Consider the following 22,295-nt stretch of genomic DNA (forward strand, 5'->3'; position numbering starts at 1 on the left):
GCCCCTGCGCCTGGCCTGCTGCCATCGCCTTGCCAGGAGTGGGGACAGGTGCCGTGCCTCCTTGCCTGTCCCCTCCAGAAGAGAGATGGATGTCCAGCAGTCACCCTAAACAAGACAGGCACTTCCAAGGTCTTCTGTAGGGACAGTCTGAAGCCTTGTTTACTTCTGGGAAATATTAGTAGGAAAATAGGTAAAAAACTGGGTAAGCTGGACTCTTTCCACTCAAGAGGTGTGAGGAGGATCCCTTAGATTTATGGAGGGGCTTCTTGTCGTGCTTGACTTTTATATTTTCCCTGCTTCTCCCCTTGGGTTTTTTGAAAGACCCAGGCAACACCCTGATTGAGGTAAAATGAGTCAATCAATGTGGTTCATCTCAAATGTTAAGTTTTTTTGGTGTTTTCCATTACTGAAAGACTTCTTGGTTAATTATTTGGGACAACTATCTGTCTGTGATGGTTTATTTTTCCTTAGAAATAAGATTGTTTTCCACCTTCATAAGATCATTTTTTAGACTTGTCAGTAAAGCTTCACAAGAGTAATAAAATAATGTTTTTAAACATGTAATTTCTATGCCTATTGAAAGAAGGCTTCTTCCTCCTGACACTTTGGTCCCCTGAACTTTAAGGAAAAGGACAGAGTGGTGCCTAATTTTACCAGGCTATTCATTTGAAAGAAAATACAAAGGAAATGTTTGGTCAATGTTTAAAGACCTCATTTCTGTATTTTCAAAAACTACTATGTTTAGACACAGCTTTTTTGTTTTAACATTTTAGCAGTATGATGCTTTTAAACCTTGACATTAAAATTAAATTAATTAATCTGATCTGAAAGGAGTGCTCCTTGAGGACCTTCCTTTGCAGATAATTTTGAGATCAGTGAAAGGAGAGAGGGAACAAGATGGACATTTCTAATTAAGTGTTGAACATCTGGAACTCTCAGCATTCTTTCTCCCCTCTGGATTTTGCAAACTTCTGCACTTCGCAGAGCTCCGTCCAGCTCTTTATTGTGCTCGATGCTGTAGAAGCATTTAAAAATGGTAGCCTCAATGTCAGTTCAAATCCCAGAGCTTCAGTTCTTGCGTAGCCAAATGGTTTTCATTTAGAAGCATGGATTTTCTCCTCCAAAGCTGTTTCTTGCCATATCTTTGTGCAGCATCCATTGCACTTCAGTCTAACACCCTTCGTTTCCTCCGAACATGCCCTTGCTCTCTCCTAGACCTCATGTATAATCCAGCAGTTCCTTGGCTGTAAAATATAAACACCTTGCCTAAGTAGAACAGTGGCTTGTTAATTTTTATCTTTTAATTTGCTGAAGCTAAACTGTTTAATGGGCTGCTTTAGATATGTTTCCTATTTTATAAAAGAAAAAAAAAATGGAAACATTTTTTAAACAGTTGACAGGCTCTACAATGAAAAAGTAGATGTTTTCTGCCTAAAAGGAACTTTTACATTTGCACCATAAAATAGTTTGGTGAAATGTTGGAAACTGAAAGCCAGTGGTTCAAAGTGGCACATACAAAAGTATTCAGCCAGGTTTCTGACCACACAGTCCAGGGGATGGGAAAGGGGCTACTGTGACTGTTGGTGGGAGTTCTTCTGACTTGAGGATGGAATATTTCTGCAATCCTCAGGGGAAAAAAAAAAAAAAAAAAAAAAAAACCAAAAAAAACCCCAAAAAAAACCAACAAGACTTTTTAATCTTAGTTCCACATTTCAAGGCCTCAGACTGTAAAACTCATAAAAAATACAGAATTTTATCCTAACTTTGTCCCAGCTGGACCGGCCTAGCCTAAAACGCAGAGTGAGAATTCCCAGCCAGCTGGTTTCCTTGCACTCTTTTGCCTCTTTTGCCCTGGCTTTTAAGCTAAGAATGGGGGAACAACCTCCCCAGCCGGCTGGAAAGCTCTCCTGGGGGTTTGGTGGCAGGGCCCCGTGTGTGTGCAGGATGGATCCTGCTGCCTGCGCGCCCTGGGAGCCTTGCCCACATGCTGTTCTCATCTACAGGGGGTTATTTATAGCCGCTGATGCCAGGAATTCGGCAGGGACGCTGCCGGGGAGGATAACAAGTTTCTCTTTAGGAGGAATGTTCCACCCCGACCGGAGGAGCAAAGAACAATAAAAGATGATTGATTTCCTCGCAGCCGCCTCGGAGCACGGTGCTGCTATACCCACACCAAGCATCCCAATCTGCAGGGCTCCCTTTCCCCAGCTGATGTGTTCTGTGTCCACATGCAGGGTAACCCCAGTGGGCAGTCAGAGACCAGAGTGTGATGTCCGTGTTGGCTCACCAAACTGGACATCTCCCATCATCTTCACCTGAGAAAAGTGAGAAGAGGAGGGAGGGGAGGGAGGGCTTGTAAGACTGTGTCTCTGGGCCTTCAGGCTCTTTCTATTTACATTCTTTGGAGTAAATTACTGAGGCTTAGAAATTTACAGGGAAATCACTTTGATTCTTAAACTATATGAATGAAGATGCAGATGGAGAGAGTAATGGCTTGAATTTATTAGTGTGCATAAAATTGTTGATGCTAATTTTCAGCTGTACACTAAGCAAACACTCGATGGGATTAAACTGGATCCCTTATTTAAACGAACTCACAAAATGTAATTTACATCTAGTTATTGTTTCCTACTCTTCCCAGACCCCTTCCCAAAGCTCCCTCTAATGTTGCCAGGTCTGCATTGCACCCTCTGCCTCTGGCTCTTCCATCGCCTCAGGACAGCGTTGAGACTGCTGTGGGACCTTCATGGAGAGAGATTTATATTTAGACAGAGCCGTACTCTCTGAGATTTGTTCTCCGGAGGAACTGGCCTGGATTTTTTCCACTCTAGAGATGCAATGTTTTCCACAAGAGATGCCACTTAAGAATGGGGTTTTTTCCACAGCCGATGCCAGTCATGAGCCTTTTCACCTCCCTTGGATTGAGCTGTCACCAGCACTCTCACAACGAAGGGGAATCCCTCTTACAGGGCAGTGCCATGCTGTCATGCTTCGAGGATTAAGTGTACAGCCTTGTCTCCTGCCCTGCAGCCAGTCTGGGTATCACTTGTGCACAGCACCAAGTATCTCCCCTGCTTTTTGACCCCTACTACTGACACAGCCATGCCTGACATACATGGACCAGGAAGGAGACTGGAGGGATACAGCAGGGAAACAAAGCTCAGTAGGACCATGAGAGATAATCTTCATGCCAGCAGTATCCTCGTGCCTCGGTCTGTGCTCCAACACCTGATCTGACATCACCTGCCACAGGAAAGGAAAGCTCAGCAACTACCCCTGAGACAGCAGAGAAGACTGGACAATCAAAAGTGTTTCTTCTTCCTGTGAAACTCAGCAGTTCTGCCGAAGATCCACTGATTAAGTGCAGAGTGCCCGACCTCAGTGGGGTCCAGAGGTGCTGCAGGGATATGAACTAATCAGATGGAAAAAATCTGTTCAGCTTCAGCCCTGACCACATGAACTAATTTTATAAATTTATTCCCTGCTCTCTGGTGCCTCCCTATGAGAGGAATCTGTGTTACAGAAAGTCTGGGTGTCACTGGAGGGTGGGAAGGCTGCAGAGGAATAACGAAGCTGACAGCACGTTGGCAATACAGGAATACCACGGGAGCTGCTGATCCTGCTCCCTGTGGCTGCTAGGACCCTGCCAGCAGGACCCGTGTGCTGGCATCCTATTGTCTGGCAGTGGCAGTGGGGATTACAAGAGCTGGTCCAGCGTGGAGCACATGAGTCATCCAGAAATGCCTGCCCAGGGGCTGCCTGAGGGCAGGAAGAAGGTGAGAGCAGAGCAAGGGGATGGCAGGGAGATGCTGGAGCCACCTCTGCTTGGAGAAAGAGCTCTTCATGCAGCAGACTCTTTCTTTGGTGTCTGATGATGGTGATAGGGTCCCACAATGTTTCTATGTGCCTTTTGCGGGAAAAATCACCATGGTAGAACTGACATATGGTGAGTAAGAGGTGATCAAAATAAGAGAACCTCACACTTTCAGCACAGGGCTACATTCAGAGATTTTCCTCCCTAATGCCTGGGCAACATCTATCCTCAAGCCCCTGGGAAGCTCCCTGTGCTGGGGTGTGTGTTGGTTTATCTGCCTGTGGGAGCTGAGCTGGTTGGATATGCCTGGCTCCTGTGTCCCTGTGGTGGAGCAGACACATGGATGAATGCAGGAGCAGTTTTGTGCTGCAAATCATCCTCATCTTCTGAGCAGTGCTGAAGCCTTGCCACAGGTCTGCAAGGACAAGGAGGAGAGAGAGATTTGCAGAGTCCATCCCATCTAGTCATCACATCTGTGCTTGAACAGCATCTACTTGCTCTCTTTCATCCTCTGCCCCTCCAGCTCCTGGAGACACTCCCCTGGGAATGTCACTGCTTAGGACATAAAGAAGAGATTGGAGGGACAAATCCTCCACCCCTAGAGAGAAAAGGGCATAGAGGTAAGGGCTGAAAGTGGGTGACAGGAATAGGAGCTGCTGTTCCTCCAGCAGGACAACAGACTTCTGGGCTTGGGTAGAGACTGGAGAGAAGACTGGGAGCAGAGGTGGAAAGCCACTTCAGCATCTTCCCTCCCACCACGCCACTGAGAGCTGATCAACCCCGTGTCACCTTACAAGCCACTTAATCCCTTCCGTCATGCTTCTCAAGGAAGGGGGTGTGCGGGCCAAGGCTTAGCTGCCACCAGCTGCCCCTCAGTCATATGCTGAGCGTCTGCAGGAGCATGTGCAGGGGGACATGACTGACACCTTGCCAGTCTCCTGCACCTGGGAATTGCCCAGCCCTGCAACCCCAGACCCAGCTGGCTCTTTGATCTCTGTGGGGGCTGAAAAAAGTTCCCTTCCACTCCAGCTTTGGAGAGGATCATTCTGATTTTGTCTGGACTTCTCATATCCTGGCAGGTGTCAGTCTTGACTTCCAAGACACCATGGAGGGGGAGGTGGGAAACAGGAGGATTATAAAAATAAATATAGTGTTGAAAACCCACGAATGTGCCCACCCTTCCTCTCAGTCCATGTGTTGGGGCCTCATTAATCTAAGTGATTGCCCTCTCCTTCCTACTAATGCCATCAGCCTCTCTAAGAGCAGCTACACAGTGTCTCCCACAGGAAATACCATCTTCAATGTTTTTGAGCACCCTGGAGGTGGAAAGATGTGTAGATGGAAGACCAGGAGATAGCCTGTGCCATGTCTCAGCACTGGACAAAGTCATCCATGATCTTTATTACGGAAGGAAACAGAGAGACCATCAGGCACATGCTGGGTGTGAGGGCAGAGCAAAAACTCATGTTCTCCTCAGCTGCCCTTCTCTGGGCCTGACCAGCTGCTGCTCACACCATCTGAGCTGTGTGATAGATTAGTCTGCATTGTTCCCTGGAAGGAGCTGCTGTAGAAGTAAACCATTTACAAACCAGGGGCCTCTAAAGCCTTGAATGTCCTCTACCTGCAAAAGTTATCTTTCAACCCGTGCCAAAAGGACTTTAATATCAAGAGAGATCCCGTACTCTTTAGTACTCCAGTCCCAAACTTGGTAGAAGTGAAATAAGATGACAGTTCTCTCACAAAGTTTGGTCTTTCTGTTTGTTAAGGCTTAAATTACAGACACAAAAGCCATGGCTGCCGACAGCTTCAGCCTAGATGGGCCAAGACACTGCTCTGCATTGGGCCTCACCCTTCAGGACGCTTAACCTTTGCTCCAGACAGTAAATTGATCTCACACCTGGCTGGGACGGGATGTGTGAGATCTTACTGTAAACTGCCTGGAGTCCAGGGGCAGAGACTTAAAGGAAGCTGTGGCTACACAAGGCTGCAAGGCAGGTCAGCATCCCCCACCTCAGTGTCCCAGCAGGCACTTTTAGCTGGGCACTGTTCTCAGGATCACAGTGTTTCATGCTACAGGACAAACTCCTAAACAGGATCTAAATAGTTTGATCTGTTCTCATGTGGGTTTCTGCAAGACTCACTGATGCCTTTTTTTTCCCTCTTTCTTCATGTTCCTCAGGTCTCCTCTCTTTAGCTATTGAGAGACTCTAGATGACTGAGACAGCCAAGGTGTCATTCTGACAGCTGATGCTGAACTCATTTTTTAGCAAAGCCTGTTGTTCACTAAAATATCCAGTGTTCTGGGATGCTCTACAAAGGCATGGTGTGAACCAGAACAGGAAAAAACTGATCAGGTCAAATCTAAGGTCCATGCAATCCTGCACCATGTCTGAGAGGAGACCTAATGTGTAAGGAGGGGGTCCATGTGCTATGAGGTTTCTTCAGAGTAGTTTCCCAGTCTTCAGTGGGGATCTTCCTCAGTCAAACATTGTGGCTTTTTGTTTAATAGCAGCTGTTGTGGATTTCTAGCCAATAATTTTTTTTAGTTCCTTTTTTAACTTCTTAAACAGGTAATCTCCATGTATCCCAAGGCAAGGAGTCTCTCAGGTTAGCTGCACACAGCACAGTTTATCTTTCTATTTGTTCTCCTGCTGCTTTCACTTGACAGCCTTGGTTCTTACATTGAAAGAAACAGTGGACAGTCATTCCTTATTTACCTGTTCAATAACATTCATCTCTATCAGCTGTCCTTCCTCTAGTCTTTCACCAGCTGAAGGGTCTCAGCTCACACTTGGCAGTATCAATCCTCAGATCATCCTTGCAGTTCTTCTCCATTTCCATGAGGTCCTGCTGATGCCCTGTGAGGGGAAGACCAGGATCCACCCTAGAGCTGATTATTCCTCTTTGCTCACAGCAGGTGGGACATCAGAGTGCTTCGTGCCACTCCTTGGCACCAGTAACAAAGATAAATGCTGAAAATCTGACCTTGGAAGGAAAACTGAAGGAACTGGGCTTGTTTTGTCTGGAAAACAAAAGGTCCAGAAGGCAGCAAGTAAAATGTATTTCTGTATATGAGGTTTTTATGCATGGATAAGGATGAATTGTTCTCATATTCAGCATGGGGACAAGATAAGGAGGGCAAGACTCCATTTTCAGCAAGCATGATTTAGGTCTGACGTTAGGAAACTCCTCCAGCTCTGAACACTCACAAACCCTGGAACAAGCTGTCAGGAAGGGATGGAGCCTCTTTCACTGGCAGTGTTTACCAGCAGGTTGGACACCCATCTGTTGGGAGGGTTTGGGGAGAGCTGTCTTGCAAGGCTGTCTGTCAGGGTCCCTACATTTCTCCCTTGGTGTTGTGCTGTGGAACATTCGGCTGGGACAGACCGTGCCAGCCGGGCGCTGGAGACGCTCTGCCAAAGGCCCTCGGGGAGGAGCAGCACTAAGAGGAAATCTGTGCAAATCCATTATCTGTACTCTCTGCCCAAGGCGGGGAGGGTCTCAGTATCAGGCACATCCCCAGTGGGAGCTGCCTTCCCACCTCCCTCTGCTACCCCAAAATGTCACTGCTCTCATTACAGAAGACAGCACAAAGAAAAACTTGCCAGGGGCAGTGTGGATTTTGGTCATTCGCAGCCCCACTGGCTTTTCTTTCTCATTTTTCAGGGACATTTTGAGAACCCATGGACCACAGACTGGGAGATGTCTGTGACAATTACATGTCATGGGTTCATGTCCCTTCCAGGGTGACAGAGTCTCAAGCCAAGCTGAGAGACCCCATCCTTCTCATCTGCCTCAAGGCAGAGGTGCCTGCTCACAGCTCTGAATCAGGCCATGTAAAAATGCCTCCAGTTTTGTCACATCACAGAGCTGGGCTGCTCTTAAGGCACCCATTCCTCAACTGCCCAAGGAAGGTGGGGTGGGCAAGCAATGAACCTCCAGTTGCCCAGTGGATCTCAACAAGGATATTTTTAGAAATCTGAGGCACAAAGTTTTAAGAGTTTACATCAAAGGAGGCTGCTGATGATCACTTGTTTCTCTGAGAGGGTGAGTTGCCTACCAATGTGTGCTGTGATAAGGTGTGGTGAAGAGGGGGATTAGCTAGGCCAGATGTGCACAGGCCACCCAAGGGCATGGTGTCCGGGCAGTCACTTCCACACTGCATCCCTGAGGACAGCCACATTCTGGCTGAAGATACCACTGAACTGCTCTGTCAACACTGCATTAATTATGCAAACCTTCTTAAGTGACTGAGCTTAATTAATGTGTCCTCCATGGGCTGTCAGGACATGTGTTAATGGTGGAGAATCATTCAGGTAGCAGTAACATCCAGAGACAATGCTCAGCTCCCTCTCCAGATTTGTCTGTGTGGCCGGCGCTGCACAGTCACTGTTGTGTGCTCTCCCTTCCCTCTCTCCTAGCTCATGCAAGGCATGGCCACAAAGCAACCCATCTTTTTGTACTTGTAAACGCATTTTACAGAGTTGTAAATGCTCTTATTGATTCCTCAGCCTTATTATCCTTGCTGTTCAGCCAAGAATCAACTTCCATTTGAGGATAAATTATTAATCAGGCTTCTTCAGATCTATTTCATAATCATTTCCACCATTCTGGCTGTCACATAAGAAGGATTTGCATATTTATTCTGCCACTTTTCCCCAGAACAATACGTGGCAGCCCATGTTTACCTGCAGACTCTTAAATCACTTTCCCTACCTTATAAAAGCTTTGCTTTTAGACATAGCAGGCCCTGCACAGTTCAGTCCACATCCTTCTGACTCATTTGCTTAGTAACATATTTTTGCAGGCAAATACTTTTCCTTTTCACTTCTCTGCTTTTTCATTGCTTATTTATGATACCCTGTGGGGTAAAACTGTGTGGTTTGTTCAACAACCCATAACAAAAATACAGAAGCTTCCAGCCTGGTACTGACTGTCTTTGGTCCCAGGCCCAGCTTGCACAGGAGAGTGTGTTGAGCAGATATTTTGGCTTTCAGCACTGTTTTTTTTCCCCAGATGGTCACAGATGAGCAGCCCTCATGCCTCATTCAAGGTGTGGTTGTGTTTCTATGGCAGGGCAGCGCTGCTCAATGGGAATTGTTTTGGGAATGGTGGGAAGCAGCAGGGATGGGAACATGGTGAAAGTGATGGCCCCTATCTAGGAAGGGACAATGTTTACACTCACAGTAAGTCAAATGGTGGGGGCTGAGCCACACCAAAGGTTAGTGTTTTAAGTAGCAACAGGGAAACTGAGGTTCAGACCAAACCAATGCCTTGTGCCAGGCTCTGGAGCAGAGCCAAGGAAGCCTCCAAAATTCCTGTCTTTAAACAGCCCTAGGAGAGATACATGGGTGTCCTGGTCCCTCTGAACACAGGGTGGGAAGGCAGAGAGCAGAGAGATTCCCCCCAGCAGGACCCTCATCCGTGTTGTGTCCATGAGCAGACTCACCCCAGTGCTGCTCTCGTCCTTGTGCTCTCCCGGTATGGCTCCCAACAGTTTCCATGCGGCAGGCAAGTGCACAGGCTGATTCCTTCCAGCAGATGGTAGCAGGAGTAAACAAGGGGATGGGCATCCTCACTGGGATCCCCGGCTGGACCCCGCAGTGTTGCTCCTCATGTCCAGAGAGAATGGCTGCTGAGAAAGCAGCACCCAGAGCCAAGGCACCAAGGGGTGCTGCGGCCCTTCCTTATTGACAAGGCCATGGACACCGTGAGTTTAATGAAGGACTCCCCATTCCTACAGTGAATTCAGACACGGAATGGTAAGGGGGTGTGTTTGTAGACTCAGTGGCCAGTTGGGGTGGGTTAGCCAAGGTGACAGCCATGGCACAGGCCAGAATGGTTGCCATGGCTTCGGGCAAGATGTCAGCCATGGCTCAGGCCAAAAGAGCTGTCACAGCACTGGGCAGGAGCTGATTTACAGCCCCATGTTTCCCAGCTTTCTTTTGGACTGTGGTTCTTCTGCTGGAGACCTTGCAACCCTGTTCTCTCAGAGGGGACAAGATAGCAGAGCTTGACCTTGCCCACAGCTCCTCAGATTTACTCCAGAGTCCCTCCCTGTTTCCTTCCCATGTTCTTTGTCCTTCCCCCACATGCATCCCTTTTTTATCCCTCCTCTCCTGTTTTATCACCAGTGGTGATGACTCTGCAGGCCTTCAAGATCCAAATTCTTAAAACCAGGACACTATAGGGAAATTCCTGTTCATGTTTTTGGTAGAGGAAGTTTCAAAATGTGATATTTGTGTAACGAGAAGAGCAGAGTCCAGTCAATAAGAAATTGAAAGCAGCTATAAAGCACTTGGTCTAACAGAGGGATTTGGATGGTTGAGGTGTGCACGGTGCAATGAAGGCATGTCTGCAGCATGTCTAGAAGTGAAGCCAAGAGATGGTTTCTCCAACAGCTCAGGCTGTGCCATGGCTCCTGTAGAGCTCCTGTAGAGTTTGCAAAGCTGTGTTGCTACATCCTATCTTGCCAGTTTCCCACTTCCAAGTGGTCCAGTTCCCATTAGTTGGCTCACTTTTCCAAGAACACAGCATGGGACTGGATGATTGGGGTGCTCCTCCATGAAGGTGTGGAGTTTACAAATGTTGAGTGCTGAAGTTTGAGGAAGTGATGGCACAGTGCTGGGAAGGGGAGAGCCTGTTTCTTCTGTGGAGGGACCCATGGGGCAAGTGCTGCTCTGTGTGACATTTGACAGGTCTGCAACATATGCTGCATCCCACTGCAGGCTGAGGCTGTCCTCCAAATCAACTTCCAGCCTGTCTCAATGTGAGGTTAAATCCTTGCTCAGGATAAAGAAAGTAGAGAAGCAGCAAATGGAACCAATCAATTTGCCATCCGAAAACCGATCAATTTGTGGGGACCCCTTCCCATCCAAAGGCAGGGTGGGAACAGGGTCCAGCCACTCCATGCATGCAGGAAAGATCAGTGGGCAGCCCATAATAAACCCTAAATGTATTTCCAGCCATAAAATGCTTGACATGCCTTCAGAGAGGCTGTTGAAATCCCTGATTTGCAGCTGGCACTCATTTTCCATTGCAGGTAATAAAAAGACTGAGCCAGAGTGCTCAGATATTTCATCGTTGGGGTCCATTGCCACCCCCCAGCCTAATGGGCAGATCAGCAGGACTCACACACCTCCTCCTCTTCCTTCTCAGGGCTCTCCTTTCCCTTCAAACAGTATCCGGACCCTGCAGGTGATGGGAGGGTGAGATAACAAGCAGGAGTGGTGATTTCAGGAAGTGGTTGGGACTTGTAAATCCTCACAGGGGCTTCCTCTGTCAGAGGAGCTATCCGGGCAGTGGGGCATGTGCTGGCTGAAGTCATGCCTGTTAGGGAGGTATTTGTTCTTCTGGCCCCCACGGCCCAGGCTGGTTGCCGTAACATCCCTCGAGCCAGGATCTGGTTGCAGCAATAAAGTTGGGCGGGTTGGGTTCCTGGCTGGACAGGAAAAAGTTATTGATCAATGCCATGGATCCTTCCCACCTTCCTCCTGCCCACGGGTTCATACCAAGAGAAGTGAGGAGAGCAAAGCTCAAAAGATGCTCTTTGGGAGTAAAGGCCAGCATGGCCAGGGCAAGGACATAGGAAAGGTTAAACACCAGCTGAGCAAAGCACAGGACCTTTTAAACATCTCTAAATCAGAGCTGGGAGCAATTTGAAGACTGTTCTTTTTGTTCTGGGACTGGAGAGTCAGGCAGGACACTGATACAAGGTGCATATCTCACCATGGTAGGGTAATACCAAGGAAAATTAACTAAAGTAACAACATATTTGTGTCTTTCATTTTACAAGATCTCCAGGGCTTATATCCTCTCCTATGGTGGGACTGGGATCATTGGTGAATAATCACTATGTGCCCAGGGAAATGTGGCTTGAGACACAGCATTTCACTCAGCTAGTCAAGCTTCATAATTTCTCATCCTGAGCAGATATTATGTCTATAATAAGATTGATATTAGTAATACCACTAACAATTGTGGTAATGCTAATAAAATAATGTTGGGCTCCTCCACCCAAGGAGTTCTAAGCTTTTAAAGGAAGCTAAGTCTCATGATATCCATCCCACTTCTAGAAAGCTTATTTAGCAGCAAAACCTTCTCACCACTTCTGTGGCATGCAGTCTCCTCCAAGGTGGAACACAGCAGCTATTTCTGGGTAGGTAATAACAGCCCACAGCAATCTAGGCAAAGTAATGAAAGCAAATGCCATATTCAGGACAATTACAGGGGTTATAGAGGAGACACAGTACCAGGACACCCACCTCAGCCACTAGGATTTTAGATGTATTAGGGGACTTTTTGTGGTGTTCAGGATCTACAGTGGTCAATCACTGAGACCTTCAGCAGTAGTGCAGTCCCTCATTCTGCCCTGGGTACTGTGTGCTCCTGATTTTGAAAGCAGGAAAAGCACAAGCCTTGCTGTCTCCTCTGTGTGACTCAGCACAGCCTCACTCTGGCACTCTGCATTTCTTTATGTGCTAACCTGAGGTTGTCCACTGGGACCAACACCTTGGAGATGGAAAGCTCACTGTCTTCTGCAAGCCATGTTCCCTTCCAGAGCTGTATGGGCACAAGCCTGTCAGGAACCAGCAACCCCAGGAGTTAATCACATCCACAAGAGAAGGTTCTTAATGACCAAGAAGAGTCTTTGAGCCACCTCTTTTTCTTCTGTGGCCTTGATGTCACAGACACCAATAGCCCAGCCTGAACATCTCCAGCAAAAACTGCTCTGGGACTTAGACCAGGAAGTTGCTGGTGGAACAAAATCCAAGGCATGTGCTGAAAATCCAAGGCACTTGTGCTCATCAGCACACACTGCTCTGCCCCCTGCTCCTGCAGGCTTTGATGAATGCAGAACTAGTTAGCAGCACTGGTGTAAGTGGGTCCAAGAGGTCATGCTGAAAAATGGCACTTTGTCAAAAATGTCATTTCAGCAGCATTTCATTGCCTTTTTCTTTAAATGAAAAAATTCAGAGGAAAATGAAACCAATGTGTTATTTCACTGCGATTTGAAATTTTTTGCTGCTGATTTTTAAAATTTCTTCCTCTTCTCACCCTCTTTTGGTCTATCATTTGCAGCTCACAAAGCAGATTTTCATCATTCTTTCATCATCCAAAGATGCAGGTTAGGGTCACATCACTCAGTATTTCCTTTACTCAAAAAAGACGTGCAAAAATCAAGATGAAAATTATTTGAACTCCACAGGCTTGTCCCGGTGCATCTTTTTTTTTTTTTCTTTTTTTTTTTTAGTGAGCCAGTTTCAGGGAGCTTGGCCACCTCTTTCTACAGAACCTAGATGACTGCTTTGGGGTCCTGTTTCAGGAGGCCAGACCTTTTCTCATGGCCACCACTGGAAGCCCAGGACTGATGCAGGATGAGGGCAAACACAAAGCCTTACTTGTCCTGGCCCGCTTCTCCCCATGCCAGCCTGCCAGTTAATGTTGGGAGATTTCACATTAGGATCAGTCACATCACTTGTGCTCAGCTTCCCAAAAAACACCTCTCCCAGACTCAGGGATCTTGAGGAACATAACAGCCATCACTGCCTTAGGCTTGAGCTCCAGCAGCTCATCTCTTCTTTCACTTGAAAATGGGGATTTTGTTGCTCATTCAAAGCCATTTGGCTTCATCTCCAGCTCTGCATTTACTGCCAGAATAGGCAGTAGGCTGTGGGGGCCCTCTGGCTTCCAGCATCATGGAGAGAAGAGGTGTGAGGGCTGGGGGAGCCCATCCTGCCCCCTTCTCACCACCCTCCCCCCACTCTGCCTTCTCGCTGTCTGGGGAAGAGAGAGCAGGACCTCACCTGGGACCCTGGAGACAGACTTTCAGCAAGGAAGGGTCTGCCACTGTGCACGTCAGGAATGATTTGATCAGCCAGAGAGATGAGCACCTCTAGCACTGACATCAGGGGACAGACAGAGGAGAGTGCGAAAAAGCCGGAGATGGACAGCAGGACTGCAGCACATGGCAGGGTGCAGAGACCCAGGGCTGCACAGCAGCACCCATGGATGGCACGAATCTCTGCTGGGGACAGCAAGGGGCTGATGAGACTGTCTAATGCTGGGCTGAATTTCTTCTCCTGCAGAACCATCCCTGCTGCTTCCATCTGGGATAACAGTTTAGGAGCTGTTGGTGCAAAGCTGTGCTCCCACACAGCCTGCACTGGCTGGGACTAAAGACAATTGGATGGTGCAAGGACCTTTGCTCTTACCCACATGCATGAGTTTGCACCCACATGTGCAAACACCCTAGTGTTATATATTACTATGAAAAGGTAACATAAAACATGAAAAGATGGGTGAATTTCCCTAAATGGGAAATTACTTTCTTCCGAGAAGTCCCTGGCAGACCCTACTTTAGGCTGCTGTTCTTTGGAAAGTGGTCCCTGATCAGACACATGAGCCAAGCCTTTCTGAGGGTCGCCCCACAGCCTTGCTGTGTGCTCACTGTACTGTCAAGGTCACCAAGACCCTCAACTCCCTTCTCTGGCCTCCCTGGCTCAGCAGTTTCTGAGGACAAGGGGACCAGCTGCAAATTGCTTTGAAGGGCTGGATTGCCACCAAGCTCAGCCCAAAGCCTGGCATTGCCGTGTGTACAAAAGGACCATGGGTATATTTTTGCCTCTCGTATAACCACACACCTCAAGGTGTAATGCTGTTCAGGGATGCTGATGGAGAATAGGCCTGTGGGCAATATTCCCTGCCTGGGAGAATTTCCTCTCTTTTCAGAGCCAGACAATTTCCAGAGCTGTTTTAGTACATCTTGATCTCCTCTGCCCTCTCATCTTCAGAGCATTTTGATCTCTCTTTGCCTTTCTCTCCTTTGGCGACAGCTCCCTTTAATTTTAAAATTCCAGGGGCAAAATGTAGCCAAATGGCTGCAGGTGGGCATAGCCTCCCTTAGCCCCCACTTCAAAAAAAAACCCCTGCAAAACATTAAAAGAAAAACCAATAGCAACCTCCAAAAAAATTGAGATCAGAAATTCTGCAGAGGGCCACCAAATGGTATTACCACCACATCTACAGCCAAGCCCCCCTGTCAAAACCTCACTCTACCCCTCTGCATGTGATTCTCACCCATACAGTCTGCTGGTGTCTCCTTGCCTCTGTTTATACTAAAGCCCTTGTAGAATAAAACATCCATGTAAAATCCAATTTCCTCTGAATCTCTCTCTGAGAAGAGGCCTTGAGATTGAGTAGATAACCTCTGCAGTAATTGCCTGAACCACTCCTGTTTGCTGGAAAGGTGAGATCCATTTTTCAATTATCTATCTGCAGTGACAGCAGCGAGCAACGGAGCTAAGAGGAAGGAGAGAAAGAGAGAGAGGAAATCCAGCCAACAAGAGCCGTCTGTGTCAATCCTGGCAAACGGGAGGTACGATAGATGTGGTCACAGTTCCTGCCATCAATATCCTCTAATATAAATGTCAGCGATGCCATTTTACCCACAGTCATTTCCCACAATGCTGATTACATTATCGTATAATAGAGGGGCGCCAGCCGCACCGCTTTCTCTCCTAACCCTCCTTGCGGTAATGTGTCAATAGCCTGCCTCCATGAAACAAGTCAATTTTCTGCAGGCTTGGCAGCGGAATAAATCTGCCGACTATCTAGAGAGCTGGAGATATTTATACACACCGTGTCCTCTCTCTCTCTCTCTTTCTCTCTCTCTCTCTTTCTCTCCCTCCCCCTCCCACCTTCCCTCCCTGTGTGTGCAAGCATAGATGTGTGTCCTCAGCAGAATTGAGTGATTTTCAGCCCAGACTCAATAAGAAGAGAATTTAGGGCAGTCCTACAGCCTGGCTTCCAGTAACAGCCCTACACGTTTATTTTCTTTAGCTTAACAGGAAAGAGAGAATTATGTTTAGATTTATATGACAAGGGCAGTTCTACCAAAACGCTTGTGATAAGCACTGTTGAAGGGGGAGGAAGGTGTGTGCATGTGTGACAAAAACCAGGCAGGCCAGTGGCAGAGAGGGATTGCAACACCTTGCAGGTCACACCAGGGGGATCCTCTGGGAGCTGGAAAAGCAGCTCTTGCTTTAACCGACAGCTCCTTTTTTAGTGTATGTCTGAATCAAATGCCAGTGGAAGAAGGAGGAGGGAGGCCATGGGCTCCTCCATCCCTGCTGATGGATGAGAGTGAAGGCATTTGGCTCCAGTCTCTTGACTCTTGCAGGTAAAGAGGTAAAGGACAAGATAATCTGACCACTGCAGTGTTGGTTGTTCTCTTGGGGATGTCCCCAGGACACCCTGTGGTCCACTGCCCCACACACCCCCATTATGATGTCTCCCTCTCTCCAGCACAGATGGTCCTCCCTGAAAACTCCAGTGGTCCCTCTGCCAGCCAGCAAAAGCTGCCCATTCTGGACTCCCAGGCACTGGTGAAAATGGCTGATACTCCTCATGCTCACAAAGGAAAACTTTGCCAGCTTAGCAAGGCACAGGAACAACTCTGAGTGCTTTGGAGAGTCTCTGCTCCCTCTGGATGCTGGATGGACAGACAGACAGACTCTCAGCAAATCTCCAGTCCCTCTTGGACTAAGCCAAGAGAATGTGAAGTGTTTCTCCTTCCTCTCATCTCTGCTCAACACAGAAGGCTTTATACCTAATTCTCAATGGGGGAATTTTTTTGGTGATGGAAAATGTCGTCAATTATTTTTTGCCAAGAGGGAAAAGCAAAGCTTGAAAAGACTAATAGCAAATACAAGATTGCTTTCAAATTTTTGGGCTTTGATTTTTTTTAAATAAAAACCTGCAAATGTTCCATCTGTTTTCATCAAATTTTGTGCAAGAGGCAAATAATACTTGGATCATTGCTTTTGGCTTGATTTCTCCATCCTCCTGCTCCAGAACATGGCATTTTCTGGGCAAGGAGATTGTGTGTCCTCCACTAGCCCTGGAGGAGTGAGTTTACCACCTCCCAGTGATGGGGAAAACTCCATTGAAGACACAGTTTGCAGTAAAAGGTTGTCCTGGTGGCTCCCTAGAGTCAGTCCTGTCAGCTTTCAGAAAGTAAGTCTGGGAGAGGATGGTGACATTCTACCATCACAAGGAGACCTCAGGGACTTCATTGAATAACTGGGCCAATACAGAGCTCTGCCCATGTACCCCCAGCCCTGGTGAACATCACACTCTTCCTTGCCACCTCCACTGTGACTTTGTAAAGTGCCATTTGTAACCCACACAGTCACCACAAAGTTAATTGCAAACACAAATCCCCTCTGGACAAGAGCAGGCCCAGAGAAAGCAGAGCACACTCAGCATGGTGGGTGACTTGGCCCTGAGGGAAAGCCAGGAAGTGGGTACACTGCAGGGTACTGGGCTTGGGCTCTGGTTCCTCTCCACAAAGGAAGACATCCAACTCCCCACCCATTGCTCTGCTTGTGTACACGCCTTCACAATGATGCCAGCAGCTGTGTTTTTCTGCCCTGGCAGCGCTGTCAGAGATTGACAAGAGCTTTATAAAATTGGAAGGGAAGTGGGGCTCTGTGTCTTGATGAAAGTTTTATTTAGAAATCAATGAAACCCACAGCTCCATCACACAGTCCAGTCCTTCTACCCTTCTCAGTCCTGTCCACCTGGGCTGCAAGTCATCAGCACCTGTCAGAAAGAGAAGCCTGTGATGAAGGTACATAAGAAAAAACAGGCACCATCCACCCAGAGGAACCTAAAATTCCTTCCATGTTATCTAGAAAAGACCATTCGTCTGGTAAAGGCTTGTGTTGGGTCTTTGCTGGGAAAAGCTCTCTCCACATCTGGAAGGGATAAATCTGTCCCCAGTGGAAAAGAGCCAAAGTTGGAGATAATTGGGACTGCCCAGTCCAAGAGCCATCAGAGCCAGCAGGAGCCTTCCTGTTGACACAATCAGCCTTCAAATGAGTCTAAAATCTGGACCCGTGCCCTGGACCACAGCCTTCAGAGGTAGGTATTGGGGCTGTTTCACTGCCAAGCCCCAAGACAAACTGCAAAGGAAGGCTACTGTGTTAAGATACATTTCTCCAAAGTGAGGAAGTGGAGACTGACTCCAGAGCTCTGATTCAGATCCTTGTCTGCATATGTGGAATATCATTAAGGGAGAAAAGCTGGCAGCAAGCTTCAGCTGCTTACTACTACACTGGCAGGAAAGACAAATGCAGAGCATAAGATAAATGAGGCACTTCCAAGAGCGAGAAAGTCAATACTATAGAGACCTTCAAACTGGAGTCTGGGGAGCAGCTTACAATTCAGCTTGCTGGTACAGACAGGAAGGCATCCCTGTGAGCTGAGAGCTTAGCAGCAATTCGGACTGGTACGTCCCAGTGGGGTGACAATACAGGTGGCCACGTGGGACTGGACTGCACAAGTCCTTGCAAAAGCCCACGGGGAGGGATTGCTCATGCACCATCTGTGTTATGGAAGCTCTTGAAGGAAATCACAGCCCTGCTGTGCAGCATAATGTTCCAGTAAAAGAAGACTGAATCCCGGTTCAAGACAGCCTCTAGTGTGGCCAGGCAAAACACAAGACAGAACAGAAAATAGGCTTGCCCCAAAATGTTATTAAAAAGCTATGCTGATCTCTCTGGGACTACTCTTCAGGAGGCTCAGAGTCACCCTGAACCACCAGGCACCCAAAACACGCTGCCACATCAGACAATGCTGTGTTGTTCCCCCTTCCCTGCTGTGGTTCACTGAGGGGCCAGACCTCCATGGCACAGCAATGCTGGGCCATGCTGGGTACCATGCTGGTACCATGCAGCATCACAGCACAGCTGTGTGTGGGGCTGCATTAAATATGGCTCTGGGTGCATATGCACGTGCTCAGTCCCAAGCTGAAGGAAATGCAAACTGATCCACCGAGGAAAAAAAGGAAGATGATGCCCTCCTTTTTTCAATTATATCCAGGTCCAAGGTCAGCAACCTCTTCCCTCCTGCTCTGCAGTATCTTGTCACACAAAACCCAGAGAGAAAGGGAATGTGATAAAGATAAAAGTAATGTGGCAGGCTCGTATGTGAAAACAATCACCCTTCAATTAAGTGTGATTGATTTCCCAAATCAGAGATGCATTCAGCTTCCAACAGATAGATATGGGCGAAGGCCAGATGCTGGGGAATTCAGGACACGTGCTTGGTCTAGGACATCACAAGGAAACAAAATGGAGATGCTGTAAAGTACCAGGTGCTTTGAGATGAGTCTGAGATGGGCATAAAGCTGAGCCAGGAAAATTTTCCCCCTCAAATCAAAGCTCAGTGCTAAGAAACAAAATGCAAAGAAAAGTGGTGTTTTTCCAAGCTTTGAAGATTTTTTTTAATCAGACTAACAACCAAGGACAGCCCAGAAGAGAGTTTGCAGGGATTTTTGCAGATATGTAGAAGAATCTTGCTGACATAAAGGTGTTTCTGTACAGAACAGACAGGGGACCTAGTCTGTCCCATGGGGGAGGTGGGTACAGAATGGGGCAAGGCACTTTAGTGACATCTCACAGTGTTGCTCTAAAGCCTTTGACAAACAACTGAGAAGTTCAGAAACTCCATTTGGTTCCTCTAATGTCAGCTGTGTCCCTTTTCTCATTCAGATTCACAGAGAGCCCTTCCAGCTGTTTTACAGACCCCTGATGCTTTGTGAACCAAACCTGCCCACCCACGTCCACACTGCCACTCTCAGGGCAAAGAACTCAGGGTGTTTCACAGCAGGCAGGCAGTGGTATAGAGGATATCAGAGAAGCCACTTTGCCCAAAGAGGAGAGGAGTCTGCTGTAAATGTCTGCAGCAAGCAGACTGAAGCACTGCAATGAGGCAGAGGAGCAGCATCCGGACAACCAGCCTGTGTTGGCATGGCAGTGCACACCAGGGCTGGCCAAAATATATGCTGTGTTTTTGGGGAAGACTGGATACTCCAATGCTGGTCACCACAACTACTCTAGCTAGCACTCCTCATCAATATTTTTTTATCCATGCAAGGGGGGCTCACCACCCCCTCGGAAATTTACTCCCTCGGTCCCTACATGGGCACCCATCATTGCAGCATCTGGTCACTCCATTCCATAGAGCCCCCTCCTGCATTTAGCAGAAATAGTCAAAGGCAAAACTGGCAGCCCCAGTGAGGTGTTTGGCTAGAGAAAAAGGAAGGCAACACTGCAGATTTAGTACAGCTCGTGGCAGGAGAGCAGCTCCTGTGTGTTAGTCTGGGCTGTTGTCCCGCTTTCCCTATCACGATCAGCCCCATTCATCTCCCGCTCTCTCCCGCTTGTCCCTTTCAGGGATTTCACATAAAAGGTCTGCACTTGACCCCCCTCCTCCCTGCAGGGAGAGGGGAAGGCCTTGAATAGAGGGACCCTCATGTTTGCAGAAGTGATTTTCACATTAATGGCAGCATATGTTTGCATCGATTCCGAGCTGCGGGGCTGAGCGCGCGTGTGTGCCCGCGCTCGCTGCGGCCGCCGGCTCCGCGCGTGGGGCACCAGGTGCTCGCTGTCAGGCTGAACAAAAAGCAGTGTCAGCGCTCTGCGCCGGGGGCTGTGCTGGCAGCTCCCCCCGCCCGCAGCCCGAGCTCCGAGCATCCTGCCTCTGACTCGCTGTAGCATCCTCTCGAGTCAGCTCCGGAGCTCCCCGCACGGCGCAGCCCTCCCTCCCCGGGGCTGTCCGCTGCCCCCCATCCTGCTGCCCAAACGCTCGGATGGTGGCTTTGGGTGGACGGTGGTGGTGCAGAGGGTGCTGGAACATGCTCTGGAGGCTGCTCTGACCCTCTGCCCCACTGGTACGTCTCAGAGTCCATGTAATTTCCTGCTATGCCCAAAAACAGATCAGCGAGGTCACTTGATGGATTCACATGTGCAGCTCATGGCTGATGCAGCCTGCTGCCTCCTTTCACCCTTTTTCTGATGCACCATGGGGCTGATGGATCATCAAGCTCTTCAGGCCATCCTGCCTGGCATCCCCAAGTTTCTCTGGGTGAGGAGAACTTCTGTGTCCTCAGCACCCCATCCTCAGTGTGAGTGGCACCCACACTCCCTGCATGGGGCTGGACACTCTCCAACCAGCACCAGCAAACCCTCAGCTCTGCCCTCCCCAGAGCAACAGGGAAGCTGGAGCTGCAGTTTAAGAGCCATGAGGATGAAAAGCAGTTTGCACATCCCAGTGCCCATCCAGGATGTACTAAACCCAGGTGTTTTCCAATGACAATGGAGCCAGGGATTGCAAAGGGAGAGGCCTGACCCTGCTGCCTGGTTCACTTATACCTGGGGAATTTGGCAGTTCATGGATACAGTCAAACCTTCATCAGCAAAACTTTCTGGGGGAGTCCAGGACTTAATCTTTTTTTTCTGCTCCATTTCTCTTACCTTTGAAACAGGAGTCACTGTGTTTCTTTTTGCTGCACTGTGCATCCATCTTCTCTTCTTAAATCCTGACCTGTCTGGTGCCCTGGAGATATGCAATAGCTCCAGAGCTGGACCAGCATCTCCCTGGGGTTGTGCAGGCACTGCTGCAATCACAGTAAATTAATGAAGAATAAGAATTTGGTGTGATTCTCTGTGGACTATGAGGACCCTCAGAGGCATGGCTGGAATGAACGGACAGAGCAAGCATGTCAGCAGTGCTGCTGCTCAGCACCTGATGACCAGAAGTCTCTTCTGTTCCCAGATAAGCTCAGGCCTATGCCCTGTGGGAGAGCTGCCTCACGCCCCCAGGTGAGCTCAGCTGCTGAAGAATCCCACCCTGAGAACAGTAGAAATTACTCATCTTGCTGAGTAAGCCCACCTGACCTCAAGTGTGGATGCTGCAGACTTTACTTGATACCTGATGAAAATTGCATTTCTTCCAATCGTGGTTTAATCTCCTTTGCAGGTGGCAAATGAACAGTGACACTTGTGGGGTTTGCAATCTGGAAATTGTTCATCTTCTGCAGAACATCCCTGTGCCTTTGCAACAGGATGTTCTGCAGGCAGAGCTCCCAGGGAGAGCTGTTGTGGTGCTTCCACACACTCACAGTGCTCACCTGGGACAGCCAGGGCCTTTGAGGCAGCCAGCACCAAGAATCAACATTCATACACACAACCAAGACATTCAGCCTGGAACTTGGAGTAACTTCTCTTTACCCTCTGTCTTGTCAGCCTGGCAATGCAGGAAAATAAACAGAAACTTTCACTTGCTGGAAATCTTGGTGTTTCCAAATCATACTCAGCGGGGAATCAGAAGGAAAAGTTGACATGTCAGAAAGAAAAAGAAAAAATCTCCAAACTTCAGATTGCAGCTAAATCATGAATCTAGAAAGTGAAAACACCAGCAAGAAAAATCTCTTTTGCCATTGGAAATGTAACTTGGGAAGAGGAAATTTCTTGTCATATTTTAAAATGAAGCCTGCTGCTCAGCCTGGGAATTTGAAGCTGGAATGATTTGTATTGTTGCTTTGATTCTCCTGATCAGAAAAATAAAAAACCTGTATCAAAATATTTTCCTCAGAAGGATCTTGATGCTGGAATAACCACATTTTTCTCCATAA

General features: G+C 48.1%; 2 long non-coding RNA genes across 9 annotated transcripts; one reads left to right on the top strand and one right to left on the bottom strand.

The window, feature by feature from the left end:
• Window positions 1–620: 620 nt before the first annotated feature.
• On the bottom strand, window positions 621–12,779 carry LOC135306720 (uncharacterized). Of its 6 annotated transcripts, XR_010367506.1 has the most exons (5): window positions 12,300–12,777; window positions 11,920–11,997; window positions 9,264–11,255; window positions 6,800–6,836; window positions 2,483–6,672 (listed from the first exon to the last, which is right to left on the bottom strand). It is a non-coding gene; the product is annotated as an uncharacterized LOC135306720 (long non-coding RNA). The 6 variants fall into 6 exon arrangements; XR_010367504.1 differs by adding an exon at window positions 621–1,244 and having other exon boundaries at window positions 6,532–11,255; window positions 12,300–12,779; XR_010367505.1 differs by having other exon boundaries at window positions 6,800–11,255; window positions 12,300–12,779.
• LOC135306721 (uncharacterized) lies at window positions 9,192–16,582 on the top strand. Of its 3 annotated transcripts, none has more exons than XR_010367510.1 (4): window positions 9,192–9,576; window positions 15,095–15,191; window positions 15,882–15,995; window positions 16,126–16,582. It is a non-coding gene; the product is annotated as an uncharacterized LOC135306721 (long non-coding RNA). The 3 variants fall into 3 exon arrangements; XR_010367509.1 differs by having other exon boundaries at window positions 9,244–9,576; window positions 16,121–16,582; XR_010367508.1 differs by lacking the exon at window positions 15,882–15,995 and having other exon boundaries at window positions 9,254–9,576; window positions 16,121–16,582.
• The last annotated feature ends 5,713 nt before the right edge of the window (window positions 16,583–22,295 follow it).

The sequence above is a fragment of the Passer domesticus genome, chromosome 8, assembly GCF_036417665.1.
Source record: "Passer domesticus isolate bPasDom1 chromosome 8, bPasDom1.hap1, whole genome shotgun sequence".
In the NCBI taxonomy this organism is placed as follows: domain Eukaryota; kingdom Metazoa; phylum Chordata; class Aves; order Passeriformes; family Passeridae; genus Passer; species Passer domesticus.